Here is a 16,916-nt window from a genome sequence, read left to right as displayed (position 1 = left end):
ACTGGCTTATGTTTCTGTTATATAGTAAAGGCTATTTTGGAAATTCTAAAAATGCACGTAATATTTACACACGTGTGCAGGACCTGGGCTTAAAAAATTAGGTCCATTTTTCTCTTTTCTTTTAATTATGGACCTACCGTTACTGGGCTTTAGTGGGTGGACCTTCCACTAACTAAGAACACTATAATAGTACCTACAGGTAATTCCTACAAACCAAATATCCCAATTTTCGAAGATAAACGTATTAAAGTACTGCATTTTCAAGTATAATTGTGTCATTTCATCTTAAGAAAATAGGCCAAAATCCCAAAAATATATAGCAACCTGTGGTCGCCAAGATAAATTTTTGGCTATACTCCCAATTTCAAATACCTTTACAGTTTTATCGCACTTACTACGATCGCTATAGATCAGTAACGTTAAGTATCCATGGAATCAGAATGCAGCCCGTCCGGACATAAATTTCTGGTTCCGTCGCTGCTCTACAGTGTAAACTGCACGTTTCACATGATCAACGACTGCCAATTCCGGGCCAATCGGGAGAGACATTCGCTATCAGCTAGGTTGCTCTGTGGATTCTCCTCACGGTCACCATGGCTTCTTGTTACGTACCAAACTCTAAATCTCTAACAGTGCTTCTTTTTCTTCCACTTGGATACATTAGTATATACTTTATCAAGATAACCTTTCAGAAAAGTATCCATATAAGGAAAATGACTTTTTTTATCGAGTAATGCAAATAAGGGAAGTCATACCGCAATACTCTCTTATTGTACTTCAATAGTTTGGTAATGCAGTAGTACCACTATCTCACTTTAATTCGTATTTTATGAACAACTTGTTGCTAAAGTATTGCAGCACTAGCACGCCTGTTATAATAGCAATACAGGACCCAATTTGGGGTAACAATTATTGCAGCACTCGTGCATTTACCACAGTCTGTATCGGATTTACCCACAATTAAGTACTATTCCGGCCGGCAGGATGACCTTGGATTGGTACGTTAGGAGTTCAGCAAGTTAATGGCATTGCAGATTCTTGCTGCTCTTGTATCGATATGAGCAGCAGACTTTCAAGTTGAACGGATGAGGGGGAAAAAAGAAAAAAAGATAATACTGCCGTATTGCTATGGGTATGTTTTTGCACTATAGTATGATAGTTTAATTCACCATTAAACAAAAATAGAAAAAATAGCCATTATGGGAGTGCCTAGTATGGTCATCCTCCATTAACTATATGACCCTAATATAAATTCATGTGCCTGCAAAACTTAAGAGAAGAACAAGCTTTACAATCTGAAGTAGCTAAAAAATTTACTAAAATGGCTAATATATCTTCCTCTTCTTCTGCATCAACTTTATTCTCAGTTCTAGTTATCATTTGCTTTATCTTTTCTGTAGCCAATGTGCCCACGTCTCTAGGACGTTCCGAGCAAAAAAAATCTACAATAGCTGCACCACTGATTTCTAACGTTCAAACTGATAATACTTGCCTTACTCACATCGTTAGCAACCTACCAAAAACTTATAACAACACCGTGGTTGATGTTGTTTTATACGTTAATAAGAAAACTGGTACTACAGTTGTGCAGGTGCAGAGGGTTGGACGTGAAGTCGATGCACGTATGAATGTACTAATTGTTAATGCTATGAAAGATGTTGCTGATATCAATATGCACGTGAATGACATTATCTTCGCACATGTTACTGATTGTGATGCTGTGTATGAATCTTTAAAGGAAACTATTCTTCTTTATAATGTTCCCAAATCTGAGCTTGAGCGCTTTATTCTGTGCGATTATCAGTGAAGTATTTTATTAAAAAAAATAAAATGAAAGGCTTAAATGTATTTAATCTAGCTATGCTGTTGTAAGTTTGGGTGTGTATTAGAGCTGGCAAACGGGCGGGCCGGGGCTGGCTTGTTACGGGTTACACGGGTTCGGGTTAATACGGGCCAAAACCCGCGGGTTGATATTCTTCACGGGTAGTCATTTCTTCAACCCGTGCCCGTAACGGGTAAAGCTTGCGGGTTCACGGGTTACCCGGCTTGTTAGATTAAAAATCAAATCAAATTTTAATTAAGTTAATTTAGGACAAATTACAAAGATCAAACACAAGTATTACAATAAGCAAACACAAATCCTTCCAAATCCTTCCCTATAACACCTAACATACATCTAATCAGTCCATTTTCAGCTCAACCCATCGTTGCTTCAATCGCAGCAAGAATTCTATACATTTGAAGGTGAAGTTTTTCTCTTGCTGAGAATCATCCAAATCCAAATGATGGACACCAACTCTTCCCTCAGTTGAGCCAACTTATATACAAAATAAAAAAAATTAGTTAGTCGGGAAACATAAAAGAATCAGTCACCAACCCCTTTTAGAATTAGTAGATAACTTTACAAGAAATGACACCATTTAGTCACAAAACTAGATAATAAAATTCAGAGTGCAATACCATTTTAGATGTTCAACCCCCGTGATGGCTAGAACTGAGTACTGCCAGTTAAAACATACTACAAAAATGTTGCAGAAGAATCTGTGCATTAGCTCCTTCAAATCACAAGGGATTTTGTTGAGACAATTTTTCAACCACCCTCCAAGCACGAACCTTGCCATTTTAGTCACCAACTCTTACTGCCATCAATAGCTCTCTATTTCTCTCCTTTTTCCAAACAAGAACAATCCCATTTAACCAAATCATCTTCCACTCTTTAAAGAAATAAAAACAGAGATGAAAATCAATTTCAATTAGAATATATACTTCAATTAGAATTATCATCAACAACTGCAATTACATCCACAGGACCATATATACTTCAATTAGAATTATCAACAAACAAAGGCATACCTCATTCAACAATACTACTAGTAATTCGATCACACCAGTAACTCATATTTTTGCAATTTGTCGTAGGTCATAATTAAGGCGGAAAAAATTAAATAAAAAAGGAATGCAAACGGGAAGGATGATCTACTGACCATTGAAAGTGTTGCGGATCCATCACCTTCTTTGGCCTGCAGAAGTATGTAAAGAATTTCAACTCAATCTCAATGCATAAGAAACTATTAATAAATCTACTAGATAAAACAACCACAGTTGAACAACATGCAATCAAAGAAAAGATTCATAATGATTCTTATAATAAAACCCTAAATCTAAATTCATACTGAGTTTACAATAATTATCTTCTTTTTTTTTCTGTAAATCAATCTTCAAATAAGAATAACTATTTTCTTCTACATCTCACGATCTTAAATCCCATCTGGAATTTGATAATCAATCCTCAACTCACATAACCCTAATTTATCTTCTCTAAATTACTTCCCCCTTTTGAGTTGGAATCAATTTCTCGACTCAACAACACTACCAACAACCATACTTCGATCTATATTTCCTCAATTTCAAACTCAATCTTAACCACAGAGAAAACCCAACCTTTTTCCTTTTTAATTCACAACTTCTTCATCATCTTCTTTTTACTTAATTAACATCAGTAACACTATTATTAACACCAACGAAACCTTTCCCCTCAACTCTCGGTCTCAAACTCTCAATCTCTCACTATCATTTCTAATTCTCCACCAGCCGAAGAACACAGAAGAAGAGAACGAGCAGAAGAGGCAGAAGAAAAAAAGAGAATGATGTTTTAGGTTTAGCCTTTCCTTTTTATACCTTAAACGTAAGGATATGATTAGCCCTAGATAATCCGACGGTTATGATTAAATATAACTTATTATAAGCAATTTAGACGGGTTTACGGGTTGTACCCGCGGGTTCACGGGCCGGGACGGGTTAACCCGTTTACTCACAAGCCGACATTTCTCCAACCCGAACCCGGCTTGTTTTGGAACCAGCCGAGCCGGGTTCGGGTTTTCACGGGCCGGGCACGGGTTAACTCGCGGGTTTTGGCTTGTTTGCCAGCTCTAGTGTGTATGACAAGGTACTACTGATCATATTGTTCCTTGTAAGGATGGATCTGTAACTTGTCAAGTTTTCTTTCTTTTTTTTTCTTTTTTTTTAAACATGAAATTTATTAAATTAGACTGAAATTACACGGGGTACGTAATACCTATAGAGTCCGCTATTACAATAGAACTGATAGATTGCGGAATTGTATGTCCCCACACTGTTGTCGTGAGTCTCCCTATGGAACAATCATCCGTTGTTCGGTTTGCTAAACCATCTTCCACTTGATTTGCTTCTCTGTAGACGTGGCTAACGGTGTATTGTTGAATTTGGGCGAGCCTTTATTTGATCTCTGCAACCAGGTTAGATATATACCAAGGGGGTCTATATCTGAGGTTATAAATCTCATTAAATTTTTCGAATCCGTTTCAAATTGGACTTTTGGCCATCCTCGTTCCGTCGCCATTTTAGAGGCTATGTGCATAGCCCAGGTCTCCGCTGCAAGTGTTGTGGTGATGCCTAGAGGTTGTGTTATTGTTAGGATAGTGTTGGTTTTCTCATTTCTACAAATAATATCTGCTCCCTCTATTCCGGGGCTTCCTCTTGCTGCAACGTCCGTGTTGATTTTGATCCAATCTGATTGAGGCTTGAGCCATCCTACAAAGATGGTTGAAGTTATTACTGTTCTTTGTGCAGGGTTTGCATATGGCTGCATCCCAGGGAGCACCGGTGGGAGGTGCGTATGTGCCCAAGAATATTCCTGTTGGAGCTTGATGTCCATTTCCATTACATTTATCGGATTTTGTTGATGTTAGTGATACATCACACCGTTCCTGGTTAACCATAAGGACCAAAAAAGGAAGCAGAAGGTTGTGGTTATTGGTGCAGGCACTTTTGTTTGAAGGATTTCAGATATGGTTGTTTGGTGAGGTGGTGAAATGAGTATGCCTTGCGAGGAAATGTGAAGATTTCTGAGGTGGTTTAGTAGGAGGTTCCAAGAATCTATAGATGTCTGACGGTATAGCATAATGTGACTGGATGTTTCGGGATTAGAACTGCATTGAGGACATAGGTTGGAGTTGGTGAGATGGATGCGACGAAGAATGTCGAGGGTTGGTAAACCCTCATTAATTGTTTTCCACAAGAAAAGCTGTACTTTTGGGGGACATGGGAGTGTCCAAAGGAAGTTGGATGGTGGAAGGGGGTTTTGGTGAGTTTGCGCAGAAGCGCTAGTGAGGCAGTTGTATCGATCCTGAAGCAGTAGTATATTGTCCGCTTTTGGTAAAAGTCCATATGATCCTATCGGGTTGATTACTCTGTGGGATGTGGATGTTAATGATTCGTTGAATTATGGGGTGGGGTAGTAGGCTTAATCTTTCATGATCTCAATTCCTGGTTAATGGGTCGATGATGTCGGCTACTGATTGTATTGGATAACAAGAAGCTCGGTTAATGGTATGTTCAAATTGTGGTATCCAATTTGCTTGTATGGGGTGTGTAATCCATCTCCTATTTGGTGGAAAAGATGTTGTTTGAAAAATGGTATATGCGAGGCCATTTGCCTCCACTGAGGGCTAGGGGAAGACGGGAGTGGTGGGATGTTTTCGAAAATGGGGGTCTGATCAAGGTATTTTGCATTATATAGTCTGGCTAAGATAGAGTTAGGGTTTTTGTGAATGTGAATGTGCCAAATTCGTTTCATGAGTAGCGCTTTGTTGTGTTCCTTACTATTTCGGATACCGAGCCCTCCTTGTGATTTGGGTTTGTGGATCTTTTCTTTTCCCAGTGGGTGGAGTTTTCTGATTGAAGAATCGTGACCCCAGAAGAAGTTTGTCGTGATACGATCCATTTTCTGGTGGATATGAGAAGGAAGGATTTGGGTTTGCATGAGGTGGTTGGCAGTAGGGGTTAGTGATGATTTTATGAGTTCGAATCTTCCTGATTGGTTGAGGCATTTGTTCATCCATCCTTTTGCCTTGCGTGCCAGCCGTTGAAGCATAGGTGGAAATATGTGGCTAGAGGATCTACCATGTTTAAATTGTACTCCTAAATAAGTAGGGGGGTTCGATGTTTTTGGCATGTCGAAATCTTGGGTTAACTTATCTATCTGGGGTTGTTCTAGTTTCGGGTGATGTATTAGTGTGGATTTAGAGTCGTTGATGTGTTGACCCGCCGAGGTGTCGTAGGCCTGTAGCAGTAGTTTGAGGAGGTTGGTGCCTTCTGGAGTTGCTTTGTATGTTATCAAGAGATCATCCGCATACATAAGATGCAGTATTGTTGGAGCTTTTTGAGAAATACGGAGCCCCTCTATCTTATTTTGTGCTTCAAGTATTCCCAAATTGGTGGACAGTATTCCCGCGCAAATAATAAAGATATAAGAAGAGAGAGGGTCTCACTGCCGTATTCCCTGGTTGGAGTGATGTATCCATGCGATGTGTCGTTGATATTGATTGAGTAGGTTACCGTAGATATGCATAGCATAATATAATCCACAAAGTTGGAGGGGAAGCCTAAGCTGGTGAAAGCTTGTTTGATGAATCCCCAGTCCAAGGAGTCATAGGCCTTTTGAATGTCTAGTTTCAGTGCTATTTTAGGATCCTTCGTACGGTATGATGTTCTGATATGGTGAAAAGTTTCAGCTGCGATAGCTATATTATCATGAATGGATCATTGAGGCACAAAGGCATTTTGGTGTAGGCTTATCAAAAATGGGAGTAGAGGTCGTATGACCAAGATCTTTGAGATGATTTTGTAAGTGACATTACATAACCCTATCGGTCTAAACTGAGATGGTTTTGAAAGATGTTCAATCTTTGGGATTAGAGTGATGTTAGTGTGGTTCATGAGAGGATGAATGTTGAAAGACTCAAAGAAACTTCGGAGCATAGCAATAAGTTGTGGTTGGGTTGTTTCCCAAAAAACTCTAAAAAACTTACTGGTGAATCCATGTGGTCCTGGAGTGCAGTCCGATCCTATGGAAAAAAGCGCATGTTTGATCTCCCCAGTGGTAACTTCCGTTGTTAATTTCTCAAATTTTCGGGGGGTTAACCTTGGTGTTATTTCCTCGAACAGGTTTTCATCAATTACTATATTTGGAGCCGTATACTGGTTTGTGAAGTGTTCAAGCATGATCCTGATAATTTCTTATTTGTCGTTAATCCAATTGTTTTGATGATCCTGAAGTTGTTGTATATTGTTGCAGCTTCTATGAATTGTGGCCTTGGTATGGAAGAATGTGGTATTACGGTCGCCTGACTGAAGCCATTGTATTCTAGATCTCTGCTACCAATATGTTGCGTGGCAATCCAATAAATTCAAGTGTTCAATGCGGAGTTGCTTTTCCTGTTGAATCCAGTTTTCCAGTGCAGCTCCAGTTTGCGTAGCACATTGATGTTGGGAAGCTTTAATTTTCGCGGTTGACTTTTTGATTAAAGTGGGTAGATGGCCAAAGTTAATCTTGTTAGAGCATTGCTCGGTCGAACTCGCATGTGTTGCTATCTCAAGAATGTTAGTCAATATTAGTGATCAAAACTATATGTCTTGATTTCTAGTTTACTTAAGTCTCGGTCTAGGATAGTTAAGTGTAGTTGAGCTCCAGACTCCATGGCGATCATCTTACGAAGACGAAGAACTACTAGAGGAGCCAGTGGAACTTCATCCGACCAAAAAGGTATGTGGAGACTTGAACTTATCTATCACTCAAAAGTCTATTCTGTCTCCTACTCTTGAGACAAAGTCGTATAAGTATGATACTTTTCATACATACACATTTTCTATTTCGAGCGGAGTTTACTCGCCTATCTTTTTCTCGAAATATGTGTTTCTAAGCTTTTGCTTTAACCACATTCATCTTTACCCGTGACGAAAGTCATGATGACGTTTCAATCTTGAAAATAGCTTTGATGACGATAGTCGTGAATAACGATTGTTATAACATTATAAAAGAATGTTTCAAAGATTGAAATGTAGAGTTCAGATTACCAACAATGGATATAAGCATATATAGTGTGTTCGCACATTAATGTATAAATCCATGTGCCGGAAACCAAGTTTTCAACCGAAAATTTCTGCTGAGTTTGTAGTTTGCAAACTAGTAAACCAGTCACCTTAGGTATGCATACCCGTACAGTACCCACGGAAATATTCGAACCGAAAATTTCTGTTGAGTTTGTAAACTCAAATCCGGTAGCTAAGGTACGCATACCCATACCATACCCAAGCTGGTTATTTCTCAAATCGGTAATTCATGAACTTAAAACAATAATTTATAATGAATATGAAATCTTTGCAAACCGTGGGTATATTGTTCATGAATTGATTCAAATGAATCAAAACGATTTTGTTTCAATTGTGTCTATGAATATAGACCTAAGCAATTGAACAACTCTTCAACTAGTTCTTATTAGTCATTTGAACTAGTTATGAGAAAGATGAATACGGTTAATATGAAAGTGCTCATATGGCTAACCATTGGTTAACTATTTGTGAACCAACTAAGTGTACATGTTTAGGTATGGTTACTCAAACCTAAATGAAACACATTTCATTTGGGTGTGACAAGCTAAGTTTCGATCTAACGGTTGAAAGATATTAGCTTGGTTAAATCAGGTTTTTCATCTAACGGTGAATATTGAATGCTTTGTTACCAAGGTAACTTGGATTGCAAACCCTGATTTGAAAATTATATAAAGGAGACATCTAGCAACTGGGAAAACTAATCCCCACACCTCTTGTGTGATACTAGTTGGTTTTGCTAGAGTCGATTCTCCTTTAACCTTAGGTTTCTTCTCGAGACCCTGTAGGTTAACGACTGAAAGACTTCATTGGGATTGTGAAGCCAGACGAAACTACTTCTCTTGTAGTTAAGCGGTCTGATCTTGCCATTTTCTATCGTACGAGTTCAATTGAATAATTCACTTGAGATTATATCTCCGATAGGCAAGATAAAAAGAAATCACAAACATCTTCGTCTCATCGTTTTTGATTCCACAATATCTAGTTTCGCTACTATACGATTTAGATTATTGTGAGGTGATTGATAATACTAGGTTGTTCTTCGGGAATATAAGTCCGGTTTATCAATTAGTTCTTGTTCACCTTTATTTATCAAAAGACGGAAAAAAAAACTCATAGGTTTATCTGTGGGAGACAGATTTATCTATTATCATAGAGTTTTCTGTGTGATACAGATTTGTTTATTAAAGTCTTCGACTTTGGGTCGTAGCAACTCTTGGTTGTGGGTGAGATCGGCTAAGGGAATCAAGTGCGTAGTATCCTTCTACGATCAAAGACGTAAGGATCGCAACTGTACCTTGAACCAGTATGAGATTGATTAGGGTTCAACTACAATCCAGACCGAAGTTAGTTTGTAGTAGGCTAGTGTCTGTAGCGGCTTAATACAGTGTGGTGTTCAATCTGGACTAGGTCCCGGGGTTTTTCTTCATTTGCGGTTTCCTCGTTAACAAAACTTTTGGTGTCTGTGTTATTTCTATTCCGCATTATATTTTGTTATATAATTGAATTATCACAAGTTGTACGTTGTATCGATCAATTGTAAAATCCAACCTTTGGTTGTTGATTGGAAATTGATTGATCCTTGGATATTGGTCTTTGGTACCATCCAAGTTTATATCTCTAGTATTTGATAAAGACTCGCAGATTGCTTGAGTAAAGATCAAATCGAGAGATTGAGATATTAATTCCTTGATATACTTTTTATGGAGATTGAGTCTGACTGTCTAGTTGATTCTCTTAAAAGTATATTAGAGTTAGTCCATACAGATTGCTAATCGAAATATTGGGTGAGGTTGTTAGACCCCCGCATTTGCAATTGGTATCAGAGCAGGCAAACACGTTCAGGACCTCAAAATTTTGTGTTTGTGGCGATCTGACTAGGTGGACAGTAAAGTCTCTATAAACGTTTCACCAGGAATAAACCACAATCTTAGGGAATGTTCTAAAACCCTTGTTATTCTCCAAATGAAGTTGGATGAACAAATCCGAATCAATCGTGATCTTGCTGCAATAATTGCAAAGCATAAGGATTTGACGTCTGTAAAAAATTCTTCAGTTATGATGAATAACTCGTTTGATTCCTCTGTAAAGGATCATATTAAGTCAAGTGTTAAACAAAGTTTATACTTTGAGAAATTTTATAGAAGGAAGAACTTCTCAAATAAGATTACTGATGTTGGTCCTTGTATGTTTTGTGAGTCTCTCAATCACAATCAACATACATGTACACGTTTTCAGAAAAGTATAAAAGTTGCGAGCAATCTCCACAAGAAAGTTGAACAATTGTTTGCTTATCTAAAAAGGTGTACAATACTAACAAGAAATCCTAAACAGGAAAGTAGTGCTAGTATGGGAGCTTTTACCTTAAAATCAACATCACCCTTCCAATGGTTTCTTGACAATGGTTGTAGCCGACATATGACTGGTGACCTTTCGTGGTTTGTCTCCACAAGTGACTTTGAAGGAGGACCAGTTACTTTCGGAGATGGGAGTTGTTACATTAGCAAGAAGGGTATGATCAAGCTTCCCGGTGTTCCAGAAATCCATGATATAGTATACGTCAAAGGTATGACTGCAAATCTTCTTTCTATTAGTCAAATTTGTGACAAAGGCCATAGAGTTGTCTTCAATGCAAATGGATGTGACATTGTAGACAAAACTGGAAAAGTAATTTTCAAGGAACTCGTGGTAAAAATAATTGTAATCTCCTTGATACTTAGTTTAGCAATTGTTGCAATTTGACTAAGTTGGAATCTACACATCTTTGGCATGAGCGTTTTGGCCGGTCACATCAATTATCGCCTCTTAACTAAGATCATTAACAAAGAACTTATTAGAGGCGTTCCCAAAATCAATGCAAAGATTGACGGTGTTTGTGGTGCCTGTCAAAAGGGTAAACAAACGAAAGTTCACCATAAGTCATCTCGAGATATTCTCACTAAGGCTCCACATGATTTAATTCATATGGATCTCTTCGGACCAATTCAACAATCTACTGTTGGAGGAAAGAAGTATGCTTTAGTTATGGTAGATGACTACGCCAGATTCACTTGGGTAGCTTTCTTAACTCATAAGAATGAAACCCTTGGTGAATTTAAGATTATTGTTAATAGAATCCAGAATGAACAATGTCGCAAACTAAAGAAAATTAGAAGCGACCGTGACACCGAATTCAAGGAAACCAAAGTATTTGAATTCTGTGACAAACTGGGGATTATTCAACAATACTCACCACCTATTACTCCTCAAGCCAATGGAGTTGAGAAAGGAAGAATAGGAATATTCAGGAAATGGCCAGAGTCATGCTCCATAACAAAAACTTACCACTAAGATTTTGGGGAGAAGCTATCTTCACAGCATGTTACTTGATCAACCGTGTCTACGTACGGTCTAAAACCCTAAACACTCCATATGAATTGTGGTATAGTAGAAAACCCAATTTACACTATCTTAGAGTATTCGGAAGTAAGTACTACATCCTAAAAGATCGAGAACAGAGAGGGAAATTTGATACTAAAAGCGATGAAGGTATCTTTTTGGTATATGCATCTGATAGTCATGGTTTTCGAGTATTTAATCTCAGACCCCAAGTGATGATGGAATCCGCTAACGTTATCATTGATGATATTAGCGACTTTCATCATGATTTTTCCCCTGCTGAATTGCCTCCAACTGAGATAACTGAGAAAGTCAAAGAAGTTCCGGATTCAGTTGAAGTTGTACCTACAATCATTGATCCCGATCTTTCTAGTGACAAGGAAAAAACACTGATCAGACTGTGCCTGTTGAACAAGAAACGTGTCCCCCAACGACACCTCTGGGTTCAAAGAAACCATGATCTCAACAGTATCATCGGAGGAAGAGATTCTACTGCAAAGACTAGAGGACAACTTCAAAACTTGTGCAATTTTGGTTGTTATCTTTCACAAGTAGAAGCAAGGAATATATGTTGATGAAGCTTTTAGCGATCCCTTATGGGTAAATGCAATGCACGAAGAGTTAAATCAATTCCATAGACAAGATGTATGGAAGATTGTACCTTGTCCTCCAAATGTCAATATAGTTGGCACCAAATGGATATTTAAGAACAAGTCTGATGAGTTTGGCACAATTGTCAGAAACAAAGCAAGACTTGTCGCTCAAGGATACTCACAAATCGAAAGAATCGACTTTGATGAAACCTTTGCTCATGTGGCACGCCTTGAGTCCATTAGATTGTTATTAGCTCATGCTTGTTTTCTTAAGGTAAAGTTATTTCAAATGGACATCAAATATGCGTTTTTAAACGGAACCTTAAAGGAAGAAGTCTATGTAGCTCAACCTAAGGGATTTGAAAACCCTGACTTCCCAGATCACGTCCTTAAACTTAATAAGGCGCTATATGGGTTGAAACAAACACCTCGTTCCTGGTTCGAAAAACTGACTTCATCTCTTCTTGGGAAGGGTTTTTCGAGAGGAAGAGTTGGTAAAACGTTGTTTACCAAATGGAATGGAAAAGATGTTGTGATATCTCAAGTTTATGTAGATGATATCATCTATGGATCAACTCGGAGAAACTTGCACAAGATTTTCAAGTGTCTCTTGGAAAGGAGTTTGAAATGAGCAATGTTGGTGAATTAAAATTCTTTTTGGGTTTACAAAATTCAACAACACAGGATGGAATTTACTTATCCCAAGAAAAATATGTTAAGGATCATGTCTCAAGATTTGGCCTTGATAAGTCAACTCCTAAACTAACTTCTATGCCTACCACTGGTAAACTGCATCGGGATGATAAAGGTGTAAATGTGGATCAAAAACTTTATCGATCTATCATTGGAAGTCTTTTATATGTTACAGCTACTCGACCTGATATTACTTTTAGTGTTGGTTGTTGTGCTAGGTTCCAGGAAAATCCAAAAGAATCTCATCTTGCAGCTGCAAAAAGAATTATACGTTACATTAATCACACTGCAGGGTATGGTCTATCTTACACTTTTGATACTAACACTGATCTTACTGCCTATTCAGATGCAGATTGGGCAGGATGTGTGGAGGATAAAAAAAGTATGTCAGGGGGTTTCTACTATGTAGGACTGAATCTTGTAGCTTGGCGTAGCAAGAAACAAAATTCACAATCCCTCTCAATATGTGAAGCAGAATACATCGTTGCAGGCTCATGTCGTACTCAACTTCTATGGATGAAAAAAATGCTTGTTGATTATGGAATTAACACTGGAATAATGGGAATTTTATGCGACAACACCAGTGCAATTCGCATAACAAAAAATCCAGTTGAGCACTCAAGGGCTAAACACATTGATATAAGGTATCATTTTATTCGAGATCTCTATGAAAATGGTATCATTAATATGGAATTTATGCCCTCAGAACAACAATTGGCTGATATTCTCACCAAACCATTAGATACTGCTACGTTTCAACACCTACCGCAGTCTATTGGTGTCGTTCAGGTTCATTAGTCTTCCATAGCTCTTGCCCCTACTCTTATCTAGATCCTCTGGGAAATTGAGTTTGGAAATTCTTGAGGTGTAACGTTATTTTCCACATTTGTTTCTAAGTAGATGTATCTTCTAAGTATCTTAGTGCTATCTTGAAATCATTCTTTTCTTATAAAAAGTAAGGTCGCTCTTGTTGTTCTTTCGGGAATGACATCAAATGGGGGAGAGTTATTTTGAACTTACGCTTAATTTCCATATCTTTGTGGGGAGTGCGGCTGTGGAATATTTGAGGAGTTATCTTGTATCTTTATAAACTCCGTGATAAATGCATTTAGCTTCGGCTTTATGATTGCATCTAAACAAAGTTGATATGTACTTTTCTTTGCTCTTGAAGTGTCTCCATGATAATTTCATTAGGATCCCGTTTTCGTACCATTGCCAATTTTATAGACAAAAAGGGGGGGGGGGAATTAATATGTAGTTCACACTACAAATACATATGGTTTTCAGATCATTATGTAACGGGGATTGGTTTTCGTGTTGAGACGAAGTATTGACTAAGGGGGAGTGATACGTATCACGATAGTATTGTTGTCGAAGTTGTGATATAAGAACTTTGATACTTTGTAATAATACTATGACATTGTATAACAATGATCGAGACCTTTTGTTTTCTCATTTTTATGGCTACGGAACTTCAACAACTATGATGCTGAACTGAACATCTATGGAATCATGGGAGTACTTGGAAAAGATGAAGTTTTCGAGTAATGTTGAAGCACCAAGGAGATCAAGCATGTGGACGAGAAGATACAAAGTTTTATTTATTTTGTAATCCATATGTATTGATAGTTTTGTCACTAAAATTCACAAAGGGGGAGATTGTTAGATCATTGCTCGGTTGAACTCGCATGCGTTTCTATCTCAAGCATGTTTGTCAATATTAGAGATCAAAATTATATGTCTTGATTTTTAGTTTACTTATGACTAAGTCTCGGTCTATGATAGTTAAGTGTAGTTGAGCTCCAGACTCCATGGAAATCATCTTACGAAGACGAAGAACTACTCGAGGAACCAGTGGAACTTCATCCAACCAAAAAGGTATGTGGAGACTTGAACTTATCTATCACTCAAAAGTCTATTCTATCTCATACTCTTGAGACAAAGTCGTATAAGTATGATAGTTTTCATACATACACATTTGAAATTTCGAGCCGAGTTTACTCCCCTATCTTTTTCTCGAAATATGTGTTGGTAAGCTTTTCCTTTAACCACATTCATATTTACTCGTGACGAAAGTCATGATGACGTTTCAATATTGAAAATAGCTTTGATGACGATAGTCGTGAATAACGATTGTTATAACATTATAGAAGAATGTTTCAATGATTGAAATGTAGAGTTGAGATTACCAACAATGGATATAAGCATATATAGTGTGTTCGCACATTAGAGTATAAATCCATGTGCCGGAAACCAAGTGTGTGCATATGGTATTGGTGAAGGAGACAGGTTAGGTAGCGTACCCGTACGGGTACCAGCGGATGTTTTCAACCGAAAATTTCTGCTGAATTTGTAGTTTGCAAACTAGTAAACCGACTCCTTAGATACGCATACCCGTACGCATACCCACGGAAGTTTTCGATCCGAAAAATACTGCTGAGTTTGTAAAATCAAATCCGGTAGCTAAGGTACGCATACCCATACCATACCCAAGCTGGTTATTTCTCAAATCGGTAATTCATGAACTTAAAACAATAATTTATAATGAATATGCAATATTTGCAAACCGTGGGTATATTGTTCATGAATTGATTCAAATGAATCAAACCGATTATGTTTCAATTGTGTCCATGAATAAAGAACTAAGCATTTGAACAACTCTTCAGCTTGTTCTTATTAGTCATTTGAACTAGTTATGAGAAAGATGAATACGGTTAATATGAAAGTGCTCATATGGCTAACCATTGGTTAACTATTTGTGAACCAACTAAGTGTACATGTTTAGGTATGGTTACTCAAACCTAAATGAAACACATTTCATTTGTGTGTGACAAGCTAAGTTTCGATCTAACGGTTGAAAGATATTAGCTTGGTTAAATCAGGTTTTTCATCTAACGGTGAATATTGAATGCTTTGTTACCAATGTAACTTGGATTGCAAACCCTGATTTGAAAACTATATAAAGAACACATCTAGCAACTGGAAAAACTAATCCCCACACCTCGTGTGTGATACTAGTTGGTTTTGCTAGAGTCAATTCTCCTTTAACCTTAGGTTTCTTCTTGAGACCATGTAGGTTAACGACTGAAAGACTTCATTGGGATTGTGAAGCCAGACGAAACTACTTCTCTTGTAGTTAAGCGATCTGATCTTGCCATTTTCTATCATACGAGTTCAATTGAATAATTCACTTGAGATTATATCCCCGATAGGCGAGATAAAAAGAATTCACAAACATCTTCGTCTCATCGTTTTTGATTCCACAATATCTAGTTTCGCTACTATACGATTTAGATTATTGTGAGGTGATTGATAATACTAGGTTGTTCTTCGGGAATATAAGTCCGGTTTATCAATTAGTTCATGTTCACCTTGATTTATCAAAAGACGGAACAAAAAAACTCATAGGTTTATCTGTGGGAGACAGATTTATCTATTATCATAGACTTTTCTATGTGATACAGATTTTTTTATTAAAGTCTTCGACTTTGGGTCGTAGCAACTCTTGGTTATGGGTGAGATCGGCTAAGGGAATCAAGTGTGTAGTATCCTTCTACGATCAGAGACGTAAGGAGCGCAACTGTACCTTGAATCAGTATGAGATTGATTAGGGTTCAACTACAGTCCAGACCGAAGTTAGTTTGTAGTAGGCTAGTGTCTGTGGCGGCTTAATACAGTGTGGTGTTCAATCTGGACTAGGTCCCGGGGTTTTTCTTCATTTGCGGTTTCCTCGTTAACAAAACTTCTGGTGTCTGTGTTATTTCTATTCCGCATTATATTTTGTTATATAATTGAAATATCACAAGTTGTACGTTGTATCGATCAATTGTAAAATCCAACCTTTGGTTGTTGATTGGAAATTGATTGATCCTTGGATATTGGTCTTTGGTACCATCCAAGTTTATATCTCTAGTATTTGATAAAGACTCGCAGATTGCTTGAGTAAAGATCAAATCGAGAGATTGAGATATTAATTCCTTGATATACTTTTTATGGAGATTGAGTCTGACTGTCTAGTTGAGTCTCTTAAAAGTATATTAGAGTTAGTCCATACAGATTGCTAATCGAAATATTGGGTGAGGTTGTTAGACCCCCGTATTTTCAAATCTTATTCCATTATGTTAGAGTTTCACTGGTTGAGATGAGTTTGAGATGGAGGTTTAATGGTGGATCTGAGTCCTGTAGTTTATCCTATGCCGAGGTAACCACTTGATGAAGTTGAGGGTGAGATATCCATAGATGCTCAAATTTATAATTCTTACTCCATTGCCAGTCCAAGGCTTTTGTTTGATGCAGGATAGGAGCATGATCTGAGGCTATTCGTGG

General features: G+C 37.7%; 1 long non-coding RNA gene across 1 annotated transcript; it reads right to left on the bottom strand.

The window, feature by feature from the left end:
- Window positions 1-2,066: 2,066 nt before the first annotated feature.
- LOC113337972 lies at window positions 2,067-2,819 on the bottom strand. The gene is made up of 2 exons (XR_003354520.1): window positions 2,461-2,819; window positions 2,067-2,317 (listed from the first exon to the last, which is right to left on the bottom strand). It is a non-coding gene; the product is annotated as an uncharacterized LOC113337972 (long non-coding RNA).
- Between the last annotated feature and the right edge of the window lie 14,097 nt (window positions 2,820-16,916).

The sequence above is a fragment of the Papaver somniferum genome, chromosome 1 (assembly GCF_003573695.1).
Source record: "Papaver somniferum cultivar HN1 chromosome 1, ASM357369v1, whole genome shotgun sequence".
Taxonomy (NCBI): Eukaryota; Viridiplantae; Streptophyta; class Magnoliopsida; order Ranunculales; family Papaveraceae; genus Papaver; species Papaver somniferum.
The sequence above is the reverse complement of the archived record's forward strand: the minus strand, read 5'-3'. Positions and strand labels throughout refer to the sequence as shown.